This window comes from Lepidochelys olivacea, assembly GCF_965140295.1.
Source record: "Lepidochelys olivacea isolate rLepOli2 genome assembly, chromosome: 5".
Lineage (NCBI taxonomy): Eukaryota > Metazoa > Chordata > Testudines > Cheloniidae > Lepidochelys > Lepidochelys olivacea.
The window spans coordinates 67,540,879-67,561,821 of NC_140415.1; positions in this window are offsets into that span (position 1 = coordinate 67,540,879).

Sequence of the window (20,943 nt, forward strand, 5' to 3'; positions counted from 1 at the left end):
AACTGCACAGCTTCTCATCCAAATTTCAACCAAGCAAAGACTGAGCAGCCCCTTCATGTTTACAGCTATTTTCTCAGAAGAAAAAGGAAAATCAGACACTGGTTGCTGTAATGCTGCTCTTGCCAGCAGCAACCTCATTGGGATACACAATATAAAGTGCTCTGATAGCTACTATTTCTCTCACCAGCAGTTATTAAGTCTAGCCGAACTTTTCTACCATTTGTGTTTTCAAATCCTGAATATTGCAGCATCCCCCACATAGTGATAACCAGCCTCAGCCTGAACTTTGGCACTAACTTTGGAGATGTGCCTCAAGGTCCATTTCATATGTCTGTGTCCCATTTTTGATGCTTCAATGCTCCAGGGTCATCTTCTGTACTGAAGATTCTGAAGCCACGTGTGCTGTTCCAACCACTTTTTTTCTACAGTTTACATAGAGCTTTCTGCTGCTGTATTTGTTATCCCTCACTGAGCCTCCCCAGTCTTCCCTAATGATTGGACAGTGAAAACAAATATTTGATGCCCACAGTGTTTGGATGGATTCTGTAAGTCTGGGCATTAGTTTTGTCCATCAGTAGTAAAGGCCACATAACCAAAGCCCAGGAATTATAAAGATTTTATTTGTGATATTAATTCAATATTATGAGAATTGTTAAATACAGGTATGTGGCTATGAGGTCAATACTGCCCTATGGTGAACATGCTTCAGTGGGAAGTGAGGGAATTTCCATGGTGCCAGATGGATACACAGGCTGCTAAACCTTTAGGTAACCTGCTCTCACTGGTGCACGTGGCATGCTTTGTGAACTGGTATGTAATGGGAGCAGCGCATGCTTTCAGGGCTGCATGGAATAAGTAGTCCCTGTGCTCGACTGAGCACAGGAACTGTGATTTTAACTGGCATTTTTGATGTATTAGAGAACATTCTGAAAGGTGTTATCTACCTGGTTGGAACCCAAGAAACAAACAAGAGAAGTTGTCCAATCTCTGTTTGGAATGGATTAGACACAGTGTGTTATGAGATATTAATTTATGTCAGTATCCTCTTGTAGTAATCCAGTACATCTTTACCCTGCCAAATTAACATGAAGCTGAAATATCATGGCTAAATATCAAACATGTCTCAGGACCTAAGCATTAAAATTGCTAAACCTGGGAATATTTTTATGTAATTGTGATGAGATTAGGGGAGGTGTGGAAAGACAGGAATAAATCTTATGTTCCAGTGACATATAAGTAACCCAGAAATGAAAAATCATGTCCAGTTACTCCCCTGTTATTGGTATTCTAGTGTTGCTTTTCAACAGGTTTCTGAGAGAAACAAAAATTGCATTTCTGGACTGGATTCCCTCAGAGTTTTATTGATTTTAAAGTGCATATGATTTTCTCTTGTTAGTCTGATAAATATTCCTAATGGAGGTTCCAGCATTCATTACTCTTATTGACATTGCTTTGCCTTAATCAGATGGATGACTGTCTAGAATATGATTTGAGACATTTTTTATTCTGAAATAATATTTAGAAAATATGCTGCATAGGAAGATACTGTATTTTCTTTTTAAACAGCTGGCCAAGTTCTATACTGGAAATTTTGAAAGTGTCAGATACAATATCTCAGGTTTGGTTGTTTAAAATGAGTGCTACATGCCTATTTTAAAGATGTAGCAAAGCAAGGTTATTTACAGCATAGTATTGGATTTATAATCCCTGGTAATACCTCAGAATTTAGAATAGCTGGTATTAGAATGAGCTTAGACAATACCTATTTCTACTTCAAGTGCCAATGAAGTAACAGTCTGACACTGATATAAATCTTGTCCATCTAACTTTGCTGGCAGTTACTTTGGTTGTACCCTTTCCTTTTCTTATTCAGGGAACTATGAGAGAAAAATTCAGTAAATCATGTTATGTCCCTTATAACTGCTGCGTGATCCTTTGGAGATTGGAGCATTCAGTGTAGGGCTAGGAGCAACTTTCAGCAGTCAAAAGACAGAAAAGAAGTGAATACTGTGACTGGTGTTTCCAGGGTGCAACCTGGAACTGGGGTAACGCTGAGCCCTCTGTCATACCAATTTGTGTCCCTTCCCACACTGTAAGGCTGTGACAAGCTGCAATCCTCTCTAGGTCTTGCACTTACACAACCAAACACAAACAGGGACACACCCAGTTGCAGTTATATGAATGCTTTCTCCAGCCACTCATCAACTAACAATAGAAAGGTTTCAGCCAGTTCTCCCAGCTAAGATCCCAGCCTAAGATCCCAGAACTGTACCATCTTGCCCTGAACAAAAGCCTAACTGATGTAAATTTATTACCCAGTCCACCCCTCCCTCAATGTGGAGAAGACAGTGCACCAGCCCCTCTTCCTGAGCAGATTTCCATTTGCACTTCAAACAACATACAGTTTATAGGCAAAAAATATAAAACAGATTTATTAACTATGGAGAGAGAGAGATTTTAAGTGATTGTAAGTAATAGCGTACAGGTCAAAGTTGGTTACCTGAGAAATAAAACAAAATCACAATCTAAGTTCTATACACTAGACAGGATTTGAATCAAGCAGTTTCTCACCCTGATGGTACAAACAGTCCATCAAACTTCCATACACAGACTAGAAATCCCTTCAGCCTGGGACTACCTCCCTAGTCCAGTCTTTGTTCCTGGGGTGTTTGCAGGTGTTGAGCTGTGGGGAAACTGAGGCCCACTGTTAATGTTTATAGTTTGTTGGAACGACCTTTTGTTGTGACATGATTCAAATAGTCTCCATTGTGTATGTGTTAACTCTGAGAGGTTTCCATTGTACACAGTTCTTGGAGTAATCCTCGTGTGTCTTTTCCCCTCTATGGGCTATCAATGCTGTCTGCCTTTTTTATTGTTGTACCTGAAAGGCCGGTTTGGGTGTTTTTAACCTCAGAACATATTTCAGTAACAAAGACATAGAAAAACTTCATAACTCCAGATACAGTGACAGCACCTACAATCCAACAGGATATTAATATTCAACAGATCAAGACTTTTAAAATGATACCAAACAAGGCATACTTTGTACAAAATACATCATACTCATATCACCATGGTGAATAAGGGGGTGACAGAGTAATGCTCTGGAGTACAGAGCGTCACAAATACACAGCTTAGTTTGTTTTTTTATTGAATGCTTCTATTTTTATTTTGGTTTAGCTTGGTTTCATGTTTCACTGTGGGCTTTCTGGTCATATGGATACTGTGTTTCATAAAGTCTTACATGGTTTGTAAATTGTGTCTATTTGTTCAGTTCTGTGCTAGTCCCTTATGCAGCCTACCACTGGTGACGGGTTAAAATTACTATACCCCTTCAGTGAAACAGGCCCAGGGGCATTGTTTTTAGTTTTGGCTTGAGGCAACTGGAAAAGTTAATTCATTGCTCATTCAGTCATTGTATCTCTCTATGCCATTCTACTTTTTGCTGTGACACTCTTGAAAGCAATTCCTTAATCATGCATTTCACTATTCCCAGAAGCATTTAATTTTGATACCCTAACCCAGGTACTTTAAAATGCATCATCACTGCCTTTGTATCTCCTTTTAAATTACTTTAATTTTTTTAGATTGGAAAGTGCTGTTACTAGGAGATAAAGATGGTGTCATATGTGATTAGAAGTAGATTTTTATCTCTAAATTTCGTTTTCATGTTGTATATTTTGATAGCTTTTTAATTTATAGAGACAAGGTGGGTGAGGTAATATCTTTTATTGGTCCAACAAAAGATATTACCTCACTTACCTCGTCACTCTAATATCCTGGGACCAAAATGGTTTCAACAGCACTGTAAACAACAATGGAGGATATCAAATTTTAATTTATATGCAGTTTATATCTTTGAGATCTTGACCTGCTTCTTTGTTCCTTTATTAATCTGATTTTCTTCCTTTTACATTTTTATTGTCATATACTTGAGTTTGGGAAATGAATTTTTCAAAATCCATTAATATCTAAGTGTCTTATTTAGCAGTAGAGCTGTATAGAATACGAGTGATACTACAGTAGTGTCAGTGGTGCACTGTTATTATGGTTTAATTGACTTGCCTCTGAAGATCCCATATGCACTGCTAGTGTGTTTATCGGGGAAGGGAGGATAGAAATTTGCCAAATTAATTTGTCCATGTAGATGCACCTATTTGTTCTTTTATCTCTAAAAGATTCAATTTAAATGTTTTTCATACTATAGTTTAATAATAATTTTGAAACCATTTTCAGACTTTAATGGAGATATTCTAGAGAAAAACAGACACACAGCCGAGTTTTGCTCTCAGGAATACAAGTACAGAAATCTGTGAGGAAAAAATGAATTCCTATGGTGTGTCTGACAGGTCTGGAAACAGGAGTTACTAGAAATGCCACAAGAAAACCTGATGACATAAGTTTTTTAACCTATTTCTAGGTCAAAGAAGCCTGGGTAAGTTTCATAGCAACAGGTGAAGAAAGAATTGTGGTTCAAACTCAAAACCAGAAAGCAGAAGCTTGAAGGAAACATGGACATATAAGAAAATACTGTCCTTCAGTGCCTAAAAGGACAATTAGGCAGACACTACAGGGAAACCACTTGTGAATTATTTGTTTGTGTGTGTGAGTGGTGGGAGGGGAGAAGGGACATAAACAATTTTTTTTTCCATTTTCAGGGTCATAATGCTGGACAGCTATGTTGTTCTGTGGAAAACATGAGCCCTTGGGCCTGTATTTTGTCTGTACAAATAAACTGGCACATGGTGGCCACCGCCTGAAATCTTGGTGTGCAATCTTGGCAAAGCTTGGAATGACAAGAATGCCTTCAGGCAGTAGGATCCACACTTACATCCATGGGGAGTCTTTGACCTCTCTTGTGGTAATAATTTCCCTACAAGTAAGGGACTTGAGCGGGACCACTCTGAGTGGGGATGGCCTGTTCATTGCACTGGGCTGTTATTGTGGGGTGAGATTGGGTGCATTTTTTCACACAAAAGGGAGAAGGTCATATGATGAGCTTCTGGCCATGGGAAGAACAGTGGTGATGTGCATGGATGGGTCCTTTGGCAACTATAGGAGTCTTTCAGCGTTGGATCTCAAATGGCTTGTGCCGGGAACAGAGAGTATGTTCTGGGCATGGTTGTAATAAGGGAGGTGCATAACAGGCTGTCAATGTTTGCCTACAACTCTCTATTCTGTTAGCAGGTGCTGCTCCTGTTGTGAAAGGATTAAGTGGGCTGTGTTGAATCACAGAGGCAGGTAACTCATCATTATGCCATCTGGATGTGAGAAAGATGAGAGAGGACCAAGCAGACTAGGCGATACTGAGGTAGAGACCTAAGGAGAAGACCTGGTCTAACTTTTTGTTATATTATTATTTTCTTTGTTAAAAAAGACAAACCCAAAGAGGGGGCTTAGTTGTAACTCAACACAGTGTGTGTACAGTTGTTTTAGAGCAGGTAGGGAAAAGCAGTTGTTCAGAGCTCCCTGCTTCTGCATGAGTACTGAACATCTCTGAGGCAGACTCCTTAATTTCTCCTCTGCTGCTACCAGTACTTTAGCTCTTCACTTTTATTTCCAATAAAGACTCTTAGAAACAGGCTATTATTTCATAATATTAACACACTATCGGGATGGATTCATTCACAAATGCTTCTGGCACACAAGGTGTAACAGACACCCTTGGCAGCAAAGACGGAACATGCACAAGCTATCACTATGACAATTACTGCAGTGAATTTAATAAATAGACTTTATATTTCTGTGAAATATAGTATATGTGATGGGACATTAACTAGGTCTGTACAAGCTATTTGCAGTGAACAATTTGCTTGAATTATTTAGTCTCTCCTTTTATTTGTGGATTATCCATGGACAGAGGATGATATTTGTAATGAATCTGTTAAAAATTATTTCACCAGTAGTTTACGTAAACATGTTGAAGACTATGGATTATTCACCAACAACTCACCATGACTATTGCTTCAGCATTGACTAATCATAATTCTCTAGTAGTTCTCTGTGATTCATCATCTAATTTACATGTCATTTTTCTACCTCCTAATTGGGTGAGTCACAAATGCAAAGAGCTTTTAAGGTGGCCACAAAACCAATTCTGTTGTGAATATTCCTTTGCATGAGTATTCACATGTACCTTGGTACAAGTTTTGAGGTTGTCTTCCTTTTCCACTAGCATTGTTTGCAAACAGAATTTGTTTCATGAAATTTTGTGTAAAGGAGTTACAGATAGCACATATTGTCACAGTGAATTCCCCTTTTTTATCTAAACAACTATTTAACCCTTTTTTTCCAGTATACAATCAGTTGGTCTTAATGCAATTAATTAAATAAGAGAGACAATGCTGTATGACCACAACCTTAACCATTAGCACTTCACATGCACATGCAATTACTAAACGAATTTTGAGAGTGACAGTGGTAAATGGTGATGGATGACTAGGAACTGTAAATTATTCAGTTCAATAAATGCATTTGTTAATATATGTGTATGTATGGACTGGACCACTCTGCTAATTTAGTAATAACTAGAGGTGGCAGGAAAACAGAACAAAAATTGAAAATGAAAATTTCTAGTTTGTCATTGCAATTTCATTTTCATCAACATTTTCTGATCAGGTCCAGTAAGAAAGCAGTGGGAATATTCCCTAACTCCTTTGCCAGAGCCCTAACACTGGGTCAATTATATGAGCTAGACAAAGATTTGGCCACTCCCTTTACAATTATTTTGTGTAAGTGAAACAAAAGAAAAGTATATTGAACTCTGATCTCAGCCTGTCCGTAGGGTAATTCAGTTGGTGCTTAGGTAAGGATTCTGTGGTCCAGAAAGAAGTAAATTGTTCTTAAAGTCCCTAGTCTTGCTTGCATATCTCCTGCCAGTTCTTGACGAATTGCTCCCATGCTCAGATTCAATGCCCCACTGGTTTGTTTATGACTTTCCCTTCTTTATTATTTATGCCCCTCCAATCAAAGCACAGAAGCAATGCTATGCGGCTAAGATCTGAAAATGGAAGAATAACAAACATCAAATACTTTTATGAACAGTCACATCAGACTTCTTATGAACAACACATAGACTTTCACTTTAGGTCTGCACCTGTTCCAATGAAGTCAAATAGAGTTTTGCTATTGATATAATTGGGAGTAAGATTAGGCTTACATTGGCCCAAAATAAATGTTAGATTTGGAATAATGAACAAAATGTGTGAAAACTGGCATCTGTTTGCAGTCATAAAAGGTGACATTGTTGAAATAAATGACTCCTTAGGAATGGTTCATGCATTACTGGTTAGAAGCAACAAATGCTTAGAATAATTTTGAACAGAGTTTGGAGAGGATTCAAAAAGCAGCTAATAATACAATTAGTTTGTTTGGCCAGAAAACAAGTGGGCTATGAAATAAAACATAGACATTAATATGACATTTTAATTAAGGGTATTAATGGGTGTACTTGTGATAAACTTGGGGGGGCGGAAGAGCACTTGCCTAATTATTTATGTTAGGATCCAAACAGTAAAATGTGCCAGTATTACCTATATATTTCAGCTTCTTTCTCAGGTACAGAATACACATAAGGCCTATGCTGTTGTCCACCGCTCTTCTTAAATATTCTTCAACCTAGCACTTAGCTACATATTCTGGAATCCTTTCATGTACTGCATGGAGTTCAGGATCAAAAAGAAAATTCAAGACTGGTACAGTAGAAGAATCAGTGGACAGATGCAGCAGCTAAGGCTAGCCAGTGAAAATGTAAGGGAAAATTTATAGATAGGAATTCGAGAAGGTCAGTTTGGGAAGGCATAAATGTTAGCAGAGTGAAAGGGAATGAAGCCCACAAGTATGGAACAAGAGAGACAGCTGTGGGAAGACAGCAAAGTCATCAGGTGGAGGCAGCTGTTGGTAGAGGAGGTCTTTATGGTGGGGAGGTGTGTAGAATTTTTTGTTCTTAGATCTCACTCAGTTTCTGAACCTTAAAAGTCATTTGGTTTATATTGAATCTAGCCATGGGTGTTGGGTGTGTGTGATAAGCTTAGTGATACAAAGAGATCACAAAAAGGGTGTTTATGGTGGTGTGCTCATGCCTGTGCGCAGAACCTGCTGTACTTATTTTACTAATGGTTGGTGCCTTATATCTATGTACTATGAAACAAAATTAATGGCTAGATTCTGGCTTTAAGTCACTGGCCATGCAGCAAGAGAAGCCTTCAGGGGATTTCTGATTGAGTCAGCCAGAATTCTTCCCGTGACTGGGGGAGTCCAGGCTGTAGTTGAAGCTCCAATATCCTTTCAAAGGATGTATTGTGCTTCTGTGCTGAGCCAACTGTACTCAGTGAGGATGCTATAATTCTTCCTGTTCCCTCGAGGCTCATAGTGCTAAAGGCAGAGCGAGCTCTGTGCAATGCCTTTGCTCCCCATGTAGATCAGGTGTGGTGCCCTGTATGGCAATGAATGGGTGAGAAGGCCTCTCCCTCCACAATACCTGAATAATGTCAAACATAATCTGGTCTAAAATATGCTTAAAGAAAATATTCTCAATGTCCACAGTGCACTGTTATGTTTGAGACACCCGAGAAAAAAAATTATTTCAAGCCAAACTTATCAAAATTCACTCCAGTTGTGGAGATGACACATGCAGAAAAATGCATCCCAATACTACAGAAGGGGACTTCTATGAGAAATCCTCTTTCAGTTTTCACAGTGAAGTGATAATGGTGACAAATTCAGATAGATTGGAGCTAGATAATCCTGCTATGAGCAACATTCACAATCATACTATATTGTACCTTTACAAAATTGTCATGTATTATTGCAATAAATCTTATATACTTACTGAAGATAACACTTACAAGGTAACATGTGAAGATCTCATCTAAAGGCAATTCAGCAACAAATGGTCCCAAAATTCAACTGCTTAAAAATGACTGATTACTTTAGATTTAGGAAAGCAGTGAATCAATGTATCTTAAGGAGAAATAATATTTGCAAATAAATGTAATCTTTCAAAGGAACCAGAATATTATCTATAATCTTTTTCCAGCTGGCTGTCAATTTTCTTTCTGTTAATTCTCAAACAACTCTGAATTACAGCAGAAGATTTTAACCATACAATGGAAGTGATCCACATAAATACCTGTGAATGGAGTAGAAAAGTGGTAGCAAAACCTTAAATCACTGTATCAATATTTTATGTGTAGTACATTGATACAATTTACACAATAAAAACATATCTGCCATCCTCCCAGTCCCCTTCGCATCAGAAGTTGCCATAAATTGGTAAAGCCATTTTACCATTCTCAAAGAAAGTAATGCTGGTTTGCTCTTTTCCAAATAAGAATTTGACAAGCTTAGCTGAGCAGGCAATGTTGCATATATTATTTTTCCATCTGCTGGAATAGTTATCTGAGCAGTGTGTGTTTGCAGAATAGTGATTTTTACTGCAACTGCAGCAAAAAAAAAAAAGAACTATATATTTTAAGTGAAAGCTAAATAAAAGTTCACAGGTTGAAGAAAAGGACTGTGAGTTTGGAAAAAGTGTACCACTGCCATCACTATCACTCATAAACACAGACACACATATGAAGAAGAAGCAGAAGAAAAAGAAAACACACAATTTAATGCACTAACATTATTTTACTGAACCGTAGCCAGATAGAAATAGAATTCCTGTCTGGTAATCACTAGGTTATCTCTTCATCATATGCTGTGACTTACAGCTCATCTTATATCCCATTCCCCTTAGAGATATCAAGTATGTTAACACTTTTAAAAAGATGTAATGCTATTCAAGTTATTAAGATAAAAGGCTATTTTTGGGTTCTGCTGTGTGAGCTTAGCCTTGGTGGTTAACTGGACTCTGATACTTCCAACACTGCACTTTAGGTTGGTGGGTGGTTACTCTCTCTCTGGTGGCTCCTAAAAATCATCTGAAGAAACCAGTGTTTTTACTCTAACTCACTGTCAGCCCCTGTGTGTGTGGAGGATCATGCCGTTCTCTTTTTACATCCTAGTCCCTACTGATGACAAGTACAAGAATCTCATTGAATTTGGTCTTTAACGATCATATTGAATTTCCTTGAGTTTTTAGTGTTTTATTCAGTATTTATTGTATAGTTTTTATCATGTTTTTAATTGAGCTCTGTGTTTGCAAAGCCCTAAATGTCTTTGTCTTCTCTCTTATTCAGATAAGAAGTATGTGTAAGAATTTGTTAGTGAAACAGAAATCCTGTCTATTCTTTTTACATAGTTTAAATTCTAAGGGAAGTGTCTGTGGATCCAAATATTCCACTAATAGGTATTTAAACTTCAATTCCTACTGCCGTCTTACTCCTTTTATCTGTCTGAGGTAGTTCTCCGGCCTCCTGTCACTGTAGTGTCTGAGCACTTCACAGTCCTTAAGATATTTCACCTCACAATACCCCTGCGAAGTAGGGAGGTGCTATGATCCTCATTCAACAGATCCAGTGGAGTCATGGGATAGGTCTAGACTGAAATTGGAGTGTGCGACTCCAGTGTCCAAGCTCATTTTACTCTAGTTAGCTTGGATACTGGGAATGAACGGCAGCGTCCTGGGCTTCAGCGCAGGCTGTATAAGCCCGCCCGGGACCTTGAATAATAACTCGGGCAGCCAGTCCACACTGAAGTCTGAGCTCTTTCAGGTTCATCATGACCCAAGCTACCAAGATTAAAACTATCTTGGGTATGTCTGTATGTGCTGTGGTCCCACACACCCAACTGCAGTGAACACATACCCGCAGAGGGTGCATCTCCACAGTGAGTGTCAGCCTGTCTCAGAGCCCAGGTCTACAGACTCAGGCTTGGAGGGTTCATGCTACCATATTAAAATAGCTGTGTAGATGTCTCTCTAGGCTTCAGAGCAAAAGCCCAAACATTTACAGAGTCTGAAGACCCAAGCTCTGAGACTCGCTGTGGGTTGTCACTCACTGTGTAGATGTACCCAGAGAAACTAATAGCCATATTTTTAAAGATATTTAGTTACCTAACAATATGGATAGGCACCTGGAGCTAGATCCACAAAGGGGACTCAAACTCAGCATTGGATTGCCTAATGTTTAGAAGTCCTGTTACTTTGTGCAATACTGAGCCCTGAGTTAGGTGCACAGGCTCCCCGTACAATGCATGGGGAGAATTGGGTGCCTACGAATGGAATCCAGAAAAAACATCAAGCAGAGTGGGGAGCTGCCTAATCTAGTCTGAAGGAAATACCCAGGAAAGGGCCCCACTCATCAAAGGGAGTTTGGCACCTAGTTCTGGGCCAGAAAGAGGTGCCTCTTTCTGCTTGGGATTCACAACTATGAATCCTTTCCTGGACTTAAAGAATGTCTACACTTGTCATGTAAAGCACAAAAAATCCCTTTACGCAGAAACCATGGGAGCATCTGCACTTCTCAATGACTTTTTGTGGTGAAACTAAGAAGTTCCACCGTAAACAGAAAACCACCTCCACGAGAGGCGTACAGCTCTTATCGGTGATACTTTTGCAGTGATGTGCAAGTGAAGACATGTTCTTCCTGTTTACACAGCTTTTAGCCTCCAGAGGATATCCCACAGTGCCTATGTGACCACTCTGGCCAGCAGCTCTGCTGCTCTAACACAAGATAAACAGACATTCACTCCTCCCCCTGTAAAGCCCTCGGAACTTTGAAACTCCCCTTCCTGTTTTCTTGGCAAGTGCTCCCTTGTCATTTGGCTAGGTGACAATGGCTGCTCCTTGGAGCAAACAATCCCCTGCTTGGAGCAATGCTGAGCTACTGGAGCTGATCAGTGTTTGGGGAGAGGGGGCTGTGCAGGGACCCAGGATGCCCCACGATCATCTTCCCCCCCCTCCCACAAGATCGATCCTCAAAATGGAGAGAGCTGCCCTAAGTGCGCTGCTCTCATTGGCGATGGAAGTGCTGCAAATGTGAACATGATCTAATGCCTGTGGAAGTAAGTGGGAACACAGATCAGAGCTTTTCTTTTACTGGTTCCCTATCACCGGTGAAACTGACAGCACAAAATCTCTGCAAGCGTAGGCATGGCCTTAGACACTAAAGCCCTTTCTTGCAGAAAAACAAGAAAAGGAGCTCCCCTCCCCCAACACTTTTTACTCAATAGTCCATGGCTTAGAACTCTCACCCAGGCTGTGGGAGCATAGGTTCAAATTACCCCTCTGCTGGATTTGAAACCTAGGTCTTCCCTTCCCATGAGGTAGCCTAATCCCAGAGGAGGAAATTTCTTAAGCATGTCTTGTGAAACTGTTACTCTTTATACATTTACATATATAATTAGCTTGAAAATGACATCATAGCCTGTGGTTAGGGCACTTACCTGGGTGGGGAAGACCCAAATTCAAGTCCTTGTTCCAATAACGATGTAAATTAGTTATACAAAGTGGAACAGTTTCAGTAGGAGAGATTGAGGGTGCCCTACCCCTTAGCTCAGTGGTTTAGGCATACACCCAAAAGCTAGGTGACCATCAAATCCCTGTTCCAAAGCAGGAAGAGGTGGGGAATTTGAACTTGGATCTCCCCCATCCCAGGTGAATGTGCTAACCACAAGCTAAAAGTTCTAAGGCATTTTTTTTGCAAGAAAGTGTTTAAACACCTCACTCCAGGAAGTTAATGGCTGTGAATCATGAGTGGAGATAGGCACCTAAATTCCTTTGAGGGGTGGGGTGTTTAGTCCACACCTCTTCCCTCATTGTTTCCTATTGGCTAATTTAAGGGGCTCTCTATTCAGCTTCCTGGCATTTTTAGATCCCATTCTTAGGTGCCTAACTCTCCCCATGTGTATAGGCAGTCTGGGTGCCTAACTCAGGGTTGTGGGTTCCCTGAACAGGGGACCAATCATTAGGCATTGTGAGCAGAAAACTGCCTAAATATCTTTTAGAATCAGGGCCTAAGTGACTTGTTAAATGACTTGTGGTCCTTGGTTCCCAATAGGGGAAGAGATTTTTCATTCCCCTTCATCCATGAGTCAGTGAGTAGCCCAAATACCAGCAAGTTTTACAACCAGTCTAAGGTCTTGAAATTTCTAGTGTTTTGAGGAAGGGCCAGTTTAAAGACCTGTTATCAGAACAAATCATTTACCCTTTATAACAGGGTAGTCTGAACCTAAGGACAATGGCAGCTGAGGCCAGACAACACTATTCCAAAACAAGGCCCTTATAAGAACAGGTAGTTCTGAGAAGGATCATCAAACCAAGCCGAGAATGAGGGCCAGGTGCCTGTGAGCACCTATTGAGGACTGAAAAGGAGTCCTTTCAGTTTACAGGGGAAAGAATTGGGAGAGATCTATGGGGAGATTCTGTTGGGAGTAGAATTAGAATGATAGTGGGCTGAGTACAGCTCCAGGAGAGAAGGCTGGGGAGACTTTTCACTAAAGGCAGAAGGAGTTTGAGCTCAGGGTCTGGGAAAAATACTTGTTGGGAGGCCCAGTGTATGGAGAGGAGCTCGCAGGGCTCCCCGTTCCATATTTCATGTTGTCATTCTCTACTTCACACTCAACTAGGATTTGATTAGGGGGGTCCAAATATCAACATCTGTTCTTAAATTTAGGGTATTCTTGAATCATATTTTGAATGGCTTAGCCATACCCTGTTGGGAAATAATGACAATCAGATATAGATCGCTAAAGGTGAAGCTGACTCATAACACACAGATATTTCCTGACAGAAGATCATGTAAAATTAATCAAGACACAATCCAAATTATACAATCAAATGCAATTTAGTTGTAGGACACAAAATATAACATTGTGTTTATTGTCTTTTCTGTGTGGTAAACTGTACAACAACAGTAGCTATTTTGGGAGATTGATTTCATGTTGCTAGGGGCTGATAGAATTGTGTTAAAAGTGTGCTACTTCACCTGTTGAATTTTGTGTAAGGCTGATAGACCCTTGGGATGAGTGAAATTGGTTAAGAATATGCCTGTGTACAAGTACACATACACATACAAACAGTCTATTGCACAGATCCTCCCATAGACATTACACAAATTATGCATTATGCAAACAGATAATGTAGCACACTTTTTACATGAGCATATTTCATGTTGTCAGCTGCTAACCATATGAACTCAACATGCTTGCCAAAAATCTGTGGTAAAATACAGTAGAATATTTAATTTGCATACATTTTCATAAATTTGCATGACATGTTGGTTGATTGTGCCCAGGCTTCCCACGTGTTCCCTGCTTTGCGAAAGGGTCTCAAAAAAAAAAAAAAAAGAAACACCAATTTATAATCCTCCCCTACCCCGCTAGCAAAAAATGAATTGAAATGCTACTCCCCAGCACAACTCTCTTCTAGGCTGATTCTGGAGCTTTGTGGCTGGTGATCCTCAGTCTTCCCTTTTCAGTTGGTCTCCTTCTGATGCTGGGTTGGACAGGGAAGTGTGGGGCAGTGGTTCTTCTCCCACTCCACAGGTCTGCAGTATAATGAGGAAGAAGAAAATGGCGGGAAGCTGCAGAGGTGACAGGGAGCAGCTGCATGCCAGGCATTCTGTCTGGGTGGGTGAGGGGAAGATCTATCAATCAGAAGGGGATTTCCTATTAGACTGGTGGGTTTTCCCAGAAGATCAATAGTAGGGTTTGAAAAGCTACCATCTGTTGGGAAAACCCATTGAGTTGGTAGATCAGAATGATTGTACTATAGAAGAGGCCAGAAAATTTGATAGGTGACATTGTTATGCAAGTTTCAGAGTAACAGCCGTGTTAGTCTGTATTCGCAAAAAGAAAAGGAGTACCTGTGGCACCTTAGAGACTAACCAATTTATTTGAACATAAGCTTTCGTGAGCTACAGCTCACTTCATCAGATGCATACTGTGGAAAATACAGAAGATGTTTTTATACACACAAACCATGAAAAAATGGGTGTTTATCACTACAAAAGGTTTTATCTCCCCCCACCCTACTCTCCTGCTGGTAATAGCTTATCTAAAGTGATCACTCTCCTTACAATGTGTATGATAATCAAGGTGGGCCATTTCCAGCACAAGTCCAGGTTTTCTCCCCCTCCCGCCCAAACAAACCCACTCTCCTGATGGTAATAGCTTATCTAAAGTGATCACTCTCCTTACAATGTGTATGATAATCAAGGTGGGCCATTTCCAGCACAAATCCAGGTTTTCTCTCCCCCCCACCCTCCACAAACCCACTCTCAATGGCCCACCTTGATTATCATACACATTGTAAGGAGAGTGATCACTTTAGATAAGCTATTAGCAGCAGAAGAGTAGGGTGGGGGGAGAGAAAACCTTTTGTAGTGATAAACACCCATTTTTTCATGGTTTGTATGTATAAAAACATCTTCTGTATTTTCCACAGTATGCATTCGATAAAGTGAGCTGTAGCTCACGAAAGCTTATGCTCAAATAAATTGGTTAGTCTCTAAGGTGCCACAAGTACTCCTTTTCTTATTGTTATGCAATTAATTCCTCCAAAGACGGTAAAAAAAAGTAATCAGTAAAAAAAAGTGAGGACTGTATTGTGTGAATTGCAAGATAGGAATATGTGGACATATATGTGAGTTGACTGGGGAACCAGGTAGAGTGAGGGCAGTGTCACGCTATGAAATAATGTGTTGTGGGAATGCACCCTGTTCATCTTTCTGACCCTTGGAATAGTGTGGAGTTTTAGCTATCAGAATCTCTCACCTACTTAAGTAGAAGCTCTGTAATCCAAACAGTGTTATCTCATTACAGTAGGGATTTCACTGTACTATAAATTTTAAAATATTAATCTTTAAGATGTAGGTACATCTATCAGTGTGGCCTAGTGGCTATAGCACTGGAGTATGACTCTAGACAGTTAGGATCTAGTCCTAGCTCTGCCAGTAGCCTGGTGGGTGACCTTAGGTAAGTTTCTTCAACTCTCTGTGCCTCCATTTCACCATCTGTAAAATGGGGATAATGGTGAAAAGCATTACGTAAGAGCTGGGTATTATCATTAGACTGCAAATATTCGTCTTTTCCTCTCTTCACCAGCATAATCTCTCACAAGATCACTTGCAACAAATCCATCTCCATTTTTCTTCCCAGCAGTAACCCTTGAGCCTATCCTATCTCCCTTCATTAATGGCATTGGTTCCTAGAAGAACAGGAATATCTTATTTTCTTTAGGATATATCTTGCCTTTCTTGATGCATCCCTTGTCCTTGGAACCTGGAGGGAACCTATGATATATCAATTGCCTCAGGAGTCAAGAGTGTGAATATAATTTCTTACAATTCACATTTAATTATGGGCCTGATCCTCTTCCCAGTGGAGTCAATAGCAAAACTATGTTATGACTCTAAAGGGAACAACATCTGGTCTTATATCTGTTGCACATGTGAGCCATCCACTGAGAAGAATTAAGTGTCCTATAATACAAATATTAGTTTTGTCTTTAATCCCATTGAAACATATGAAATGTTTTTCAGAAGATTTGCCAGATTGATGAAATGTCATAAAAATTCTTGCCAGATGGCCATATTCTCACAAGGATTCCCCCAAGTGTGCTTACCTCCATGTGTCAAGTAGCCAAAACTTTTCTGTTCTGTACTTCACACTCAACGAGGATTTGATTAGGGGGATCCAAATATCAACATCTGTTCTTAAATTTAGGGTATTCTTGAATCATATTTTAAATGGCTTAGCCATACCCTGTTGGGAAATAATGACAATCAGATATAGATCGCTAAAGGTGAAGCTGACTCATAACACACAGATATTTCCTGACAGAAGATCATGTAAAATTAATCAAGACACAATCCAAATTATACATCAAATGCAATTTAGTTGTAGGACACAAAATATAACATTGTGTTTATTGTCTTTTCTGTGTGGTAAACTGTACAACAACAGTAGCTATTTTGGGAGATTGATTTCATGTTGCTAGGGGCTGATAGAATTGTGTTAAAAGTGTGCTACTTCACCTGTTGAATTTTGTGTAAGGCTGATAGACCCTTGGGATGAGTGAAATTGGTTAAGAATATGCCTGTGTACAAGTACACATACACATACAAACAGTCTATTGCACAGATCCTCCCATAGACATTACACAAATTATGCATTATGCAAACAGATAATGTAGCACACTTTTTACATGAGCATATTTCATGTTGTCAGCTGCTAACCATATGAACTCAACATGCCTGCCAAAAATCTGTGGTAAAATACAGTAGAATATTTAATTTGCATACATTTTCATAAATTTGCATGATATGTTGGTTGATTGTGCCCAGGCTTCCCACGTGTTCCCTGCTTTGCGAAAGGGTCTCAAAAAAAAAAAAAAAAGAAACACCAATTTATAATCCTCCCCTACCCCGCTAGCAAAAAATGAATTGAAATGCTACTCCCCAGCACAACTCTCTTCTAGGCTGATTCTGGAGCTTTGTGGCTGGTGATCCTCAGTCTTCCCTTTTCAGTTGGTCTCCTTCTGATGCTGGGTTGGACAGGGAAGTGTGGGGCAGTGGTTCTTCTCCCACTCCACAGGTCTGCAATATAATGAGGAAGAAGAAAATGGCGGGAAGCTGCAGAGGTGACAGGGAGCAGCTGCATGCCAGGCATTCTGTCAGGGTGGGTGAGGGGAAGATCTATCAATCAGAAGGGGATTTCCTATTAGACTGGTGGGTTTTCCCAGAAAATCAATAGTAGGGTTTGAAAAGCTACCATCTGTTGGGAAAACCCATTGAGTTGGTAGATCAGAATGATTGTACTATAGAAGAGGCCAGAAAATTTGATAGGTGACATTGTTATGCAAGTTTCAGAGTAACAGCCGTGTTAGTCTGTATTCGCAAAAAGAAAAGGAGTACTGGTGGCACCTTAGAGACTAACCAATTTATTTGAACATAAGCTTTCGTGAGCTACAGCTCACTTCATCGGATGCATACTGTGGAAAATACAGAAGATGTTTTTATACATACAAACCATGAAAAAATGGGTGTTTATCACTACAAAAGGTTTTCTCCCCCCACCCTACACTCCTGCTGGTAATAGCTTATCTAAAGTGATCACTCTCCTTACAATGGGTATGATAATCAAGGTGGGCCATTTCCAGCACAAGTCCAGGTTTTTTCTTCCCCCCCCCCACAAACCCACTCTCAATGGCCCACCTTGATTATCATACACATTGTAAGGAGAGTGATCACTTTAGATAAGCTATTACCAGCAGGAGAGTAGGGTGGGGGGAGAGAAAGCCTTTTGTAGTGTTAAACACCCATTTTTTCATGGTTTGTGTGTATAAAAACATCTTCTGTATTTTCCACAGTATGCATCCGATGAAGTGAGCTGTAGCTCACGAAAGCTTATGCTCAAATAAATTGGTTAGTCTCTAAGGTGCCACAAGTACTCCTTTTCTTATTGTTATGCAATTAATTCCTCCAAGGACGGTAAAAAAATTAATCAGTAAAAAAAGTCTTATGCTATTTTTATTGGCTTATGAAAAAAAACCCTGAGTTAACTTTACTAATGGCTTTGTACAAGAGCTGAGTAAATTATCATTCTGGGTTCCATCCTAAGGATAATAAAAATGTGTGTAAACGAGCAAAGAATCAGTAGGACTTGAAAAAAGAAAAGGAGTGCTTGTGGCACCTTAGCGACTAACCAATTTATTTGAGCATAAATAAAGCATAAATCATCAGATGCATGAGTATTCAGTTGTGCTATTCCATTCATTCTTCAGCTCTACTCATGCTGAGATCATTTGCCTCCTCTCTTTCTCATGGCAGTAGCAGCCCAGCATTGGAGGAGATCACCAAAAAGACAAAACAGTACTGAAGCTGGTGAATTTACAGACATGACTAGAGCAAACAGTAACACTTTACACCAGATTATCATAACTCCTAACTCTACCTCTAACACAGAAATGGATTGAAATGTTTCAGACAATTCAGCAGCTTGAGGTAAAGGGATAATGGAACTAAGAGCAATAAAAACGTGGGCTCAGAAAGAACAAATCATACCAGACACACTTGACTGCTTTTTCTGATAGAATTCCAAAATTAGAGGATGAAAAAAATGCAGTATACATGTAATATGGCTGGACTTTAGTGAAGCATTTGACAGTGTCTGACAAAATCTTACTTGGAAAAATAAATTCAAATTGGCTTGGATAGAAGCCTTGTCAGGTGGTTTGAAAACTGGCTGGAGGAGCATAAATAAAGAGTAATGATAACTAGCAAAGTATTGAGCTGAATGGAAGTGGCCAGTGTGGTGCCATAGGGATCAGTGTCAGCCAAACATCATTACTCAGAAAATAGGCCCTTTAAACTTAATCAAATTAGAGCAATTCTTTGCAAAGGGTGCTACTTAAGTATTTCTTTCAGTTTTGCTGAGAAACTGATTTCAAGAAAGGGATTTAGGAGCAAACCATAATCCCATAACTAAGCCTGGAGTAATCTTTTTCCACTTTGCATAAATCAAATTTACTTGATATATGTTAGTGCCATATTAGAATGTTTTATAAAGTAGAAAAAACATAGCATTTATTTCAGAGAAAAGCCTGTAATGCAGGGCATAATGAACAATTATAATATATTTTAATTAAAACAACAAATAAGCCTAATATAATTACAGTAGTCTCTGTGGGGTAGTTAGGTTTTTAATAGAGAGCTATACTACAGAACTTCTGATGAAAAAGCAACACTTGGCTGTTAATATCGATTATTTAGCATGTAACCTTGATAGTCTAAACAATATAATACTGTACATGAAGCAAGATATAACAACTCATTCTCAATTTAGGTATAAATTAACTATATCCTGACCTGGGAGACTATATGCACACCAAAAATGAGTCTGTTTTTCTCTAAAATTAGTGACACTATAAAATTGACCAATACATGCATTAGAAAATCAAATGTTTTAAAAATTGTAGGCAATGTATCAATTAAATGTAGGAAGCACTAGGTATCTGGAAATTGAAATAGGGGAATATTATAGAAAACATGCATGTAAAAGGCTCTCTCACATTCAGTATGGTAAATAATGTAGCATAAAAGTGCTGTGCTTTTCCTCCACAGATAATCCCCTTGAAATCAAAGGGAATACTCATTATTTGAGGATTAAGGGCAAGATTTCAAAGGCTTTTCAAAAGCGCCATTGAATCCAATGGGCATTAGCCACCCAACCTGATTTGGTGTTTTTTAAAAATCCCAGTAGGAACCTATCTGTATCTTTAGGTGTCTAAATATCTTTAAAATCTGTCCGCAAAATGGTTAAGCACATGCTTAACTTTAAGCAAAGCATGTGCATAAGTGGTTTGCTGAATTAAGACCCCAGATGAGTGGGATTCTTTTTAATTTTATTTTTTTCAGCAAAAGTCATCTTTGTAAGATTTTTTTTTTCTTGTGTGAAGTTTCATCCCTATTGGTGTTAGCATCTTGGAAGGAGAGGAGATAAAGTTCTGGCATCCTTGGATTTCTTGTGTCTGAATAAGTCAGTTTATAATATTTCTGTCTTTGAAGTTTACAGTAAACACAGAAGACAATAAAATAGGAAAACAGTAGAATCTAGACCAGTAGAAGAGTTACATCTTAACAGACATTGGTTGGTGAGTGTTGGTGAAGCCCAGTCATATGCATTGTTTGAGAATGAAAATATTTTTTTTTGTAAGGAGGATATTGAAGTAGCATCATCTGAGTATTTAATAAATCCATAATTCCTTTGTTCTTCTAAAAATATTATTTATATGCTAAGAAGTGAATGAAGCAAGAGTCAACTAATATATTTGTAAGCTCCTTTTGCCCCTTTTCACTTAAGATGAATTGTACTCACACAAATAAGTCTGTAGCTCTCTCTGCTAGGGCTGTTGTGATGGACTTGTACTGCAGAAGATCTGGAAATTTGTTAATGCTGATGACTTTGTAGTTTCAAGAATAACTAAAAAGCAGTAGGAAGGGAAACGTGCAAATGATTTATGTGAAAATTAGAGTAAACTTTCAATTTTTTCAGTCCTAC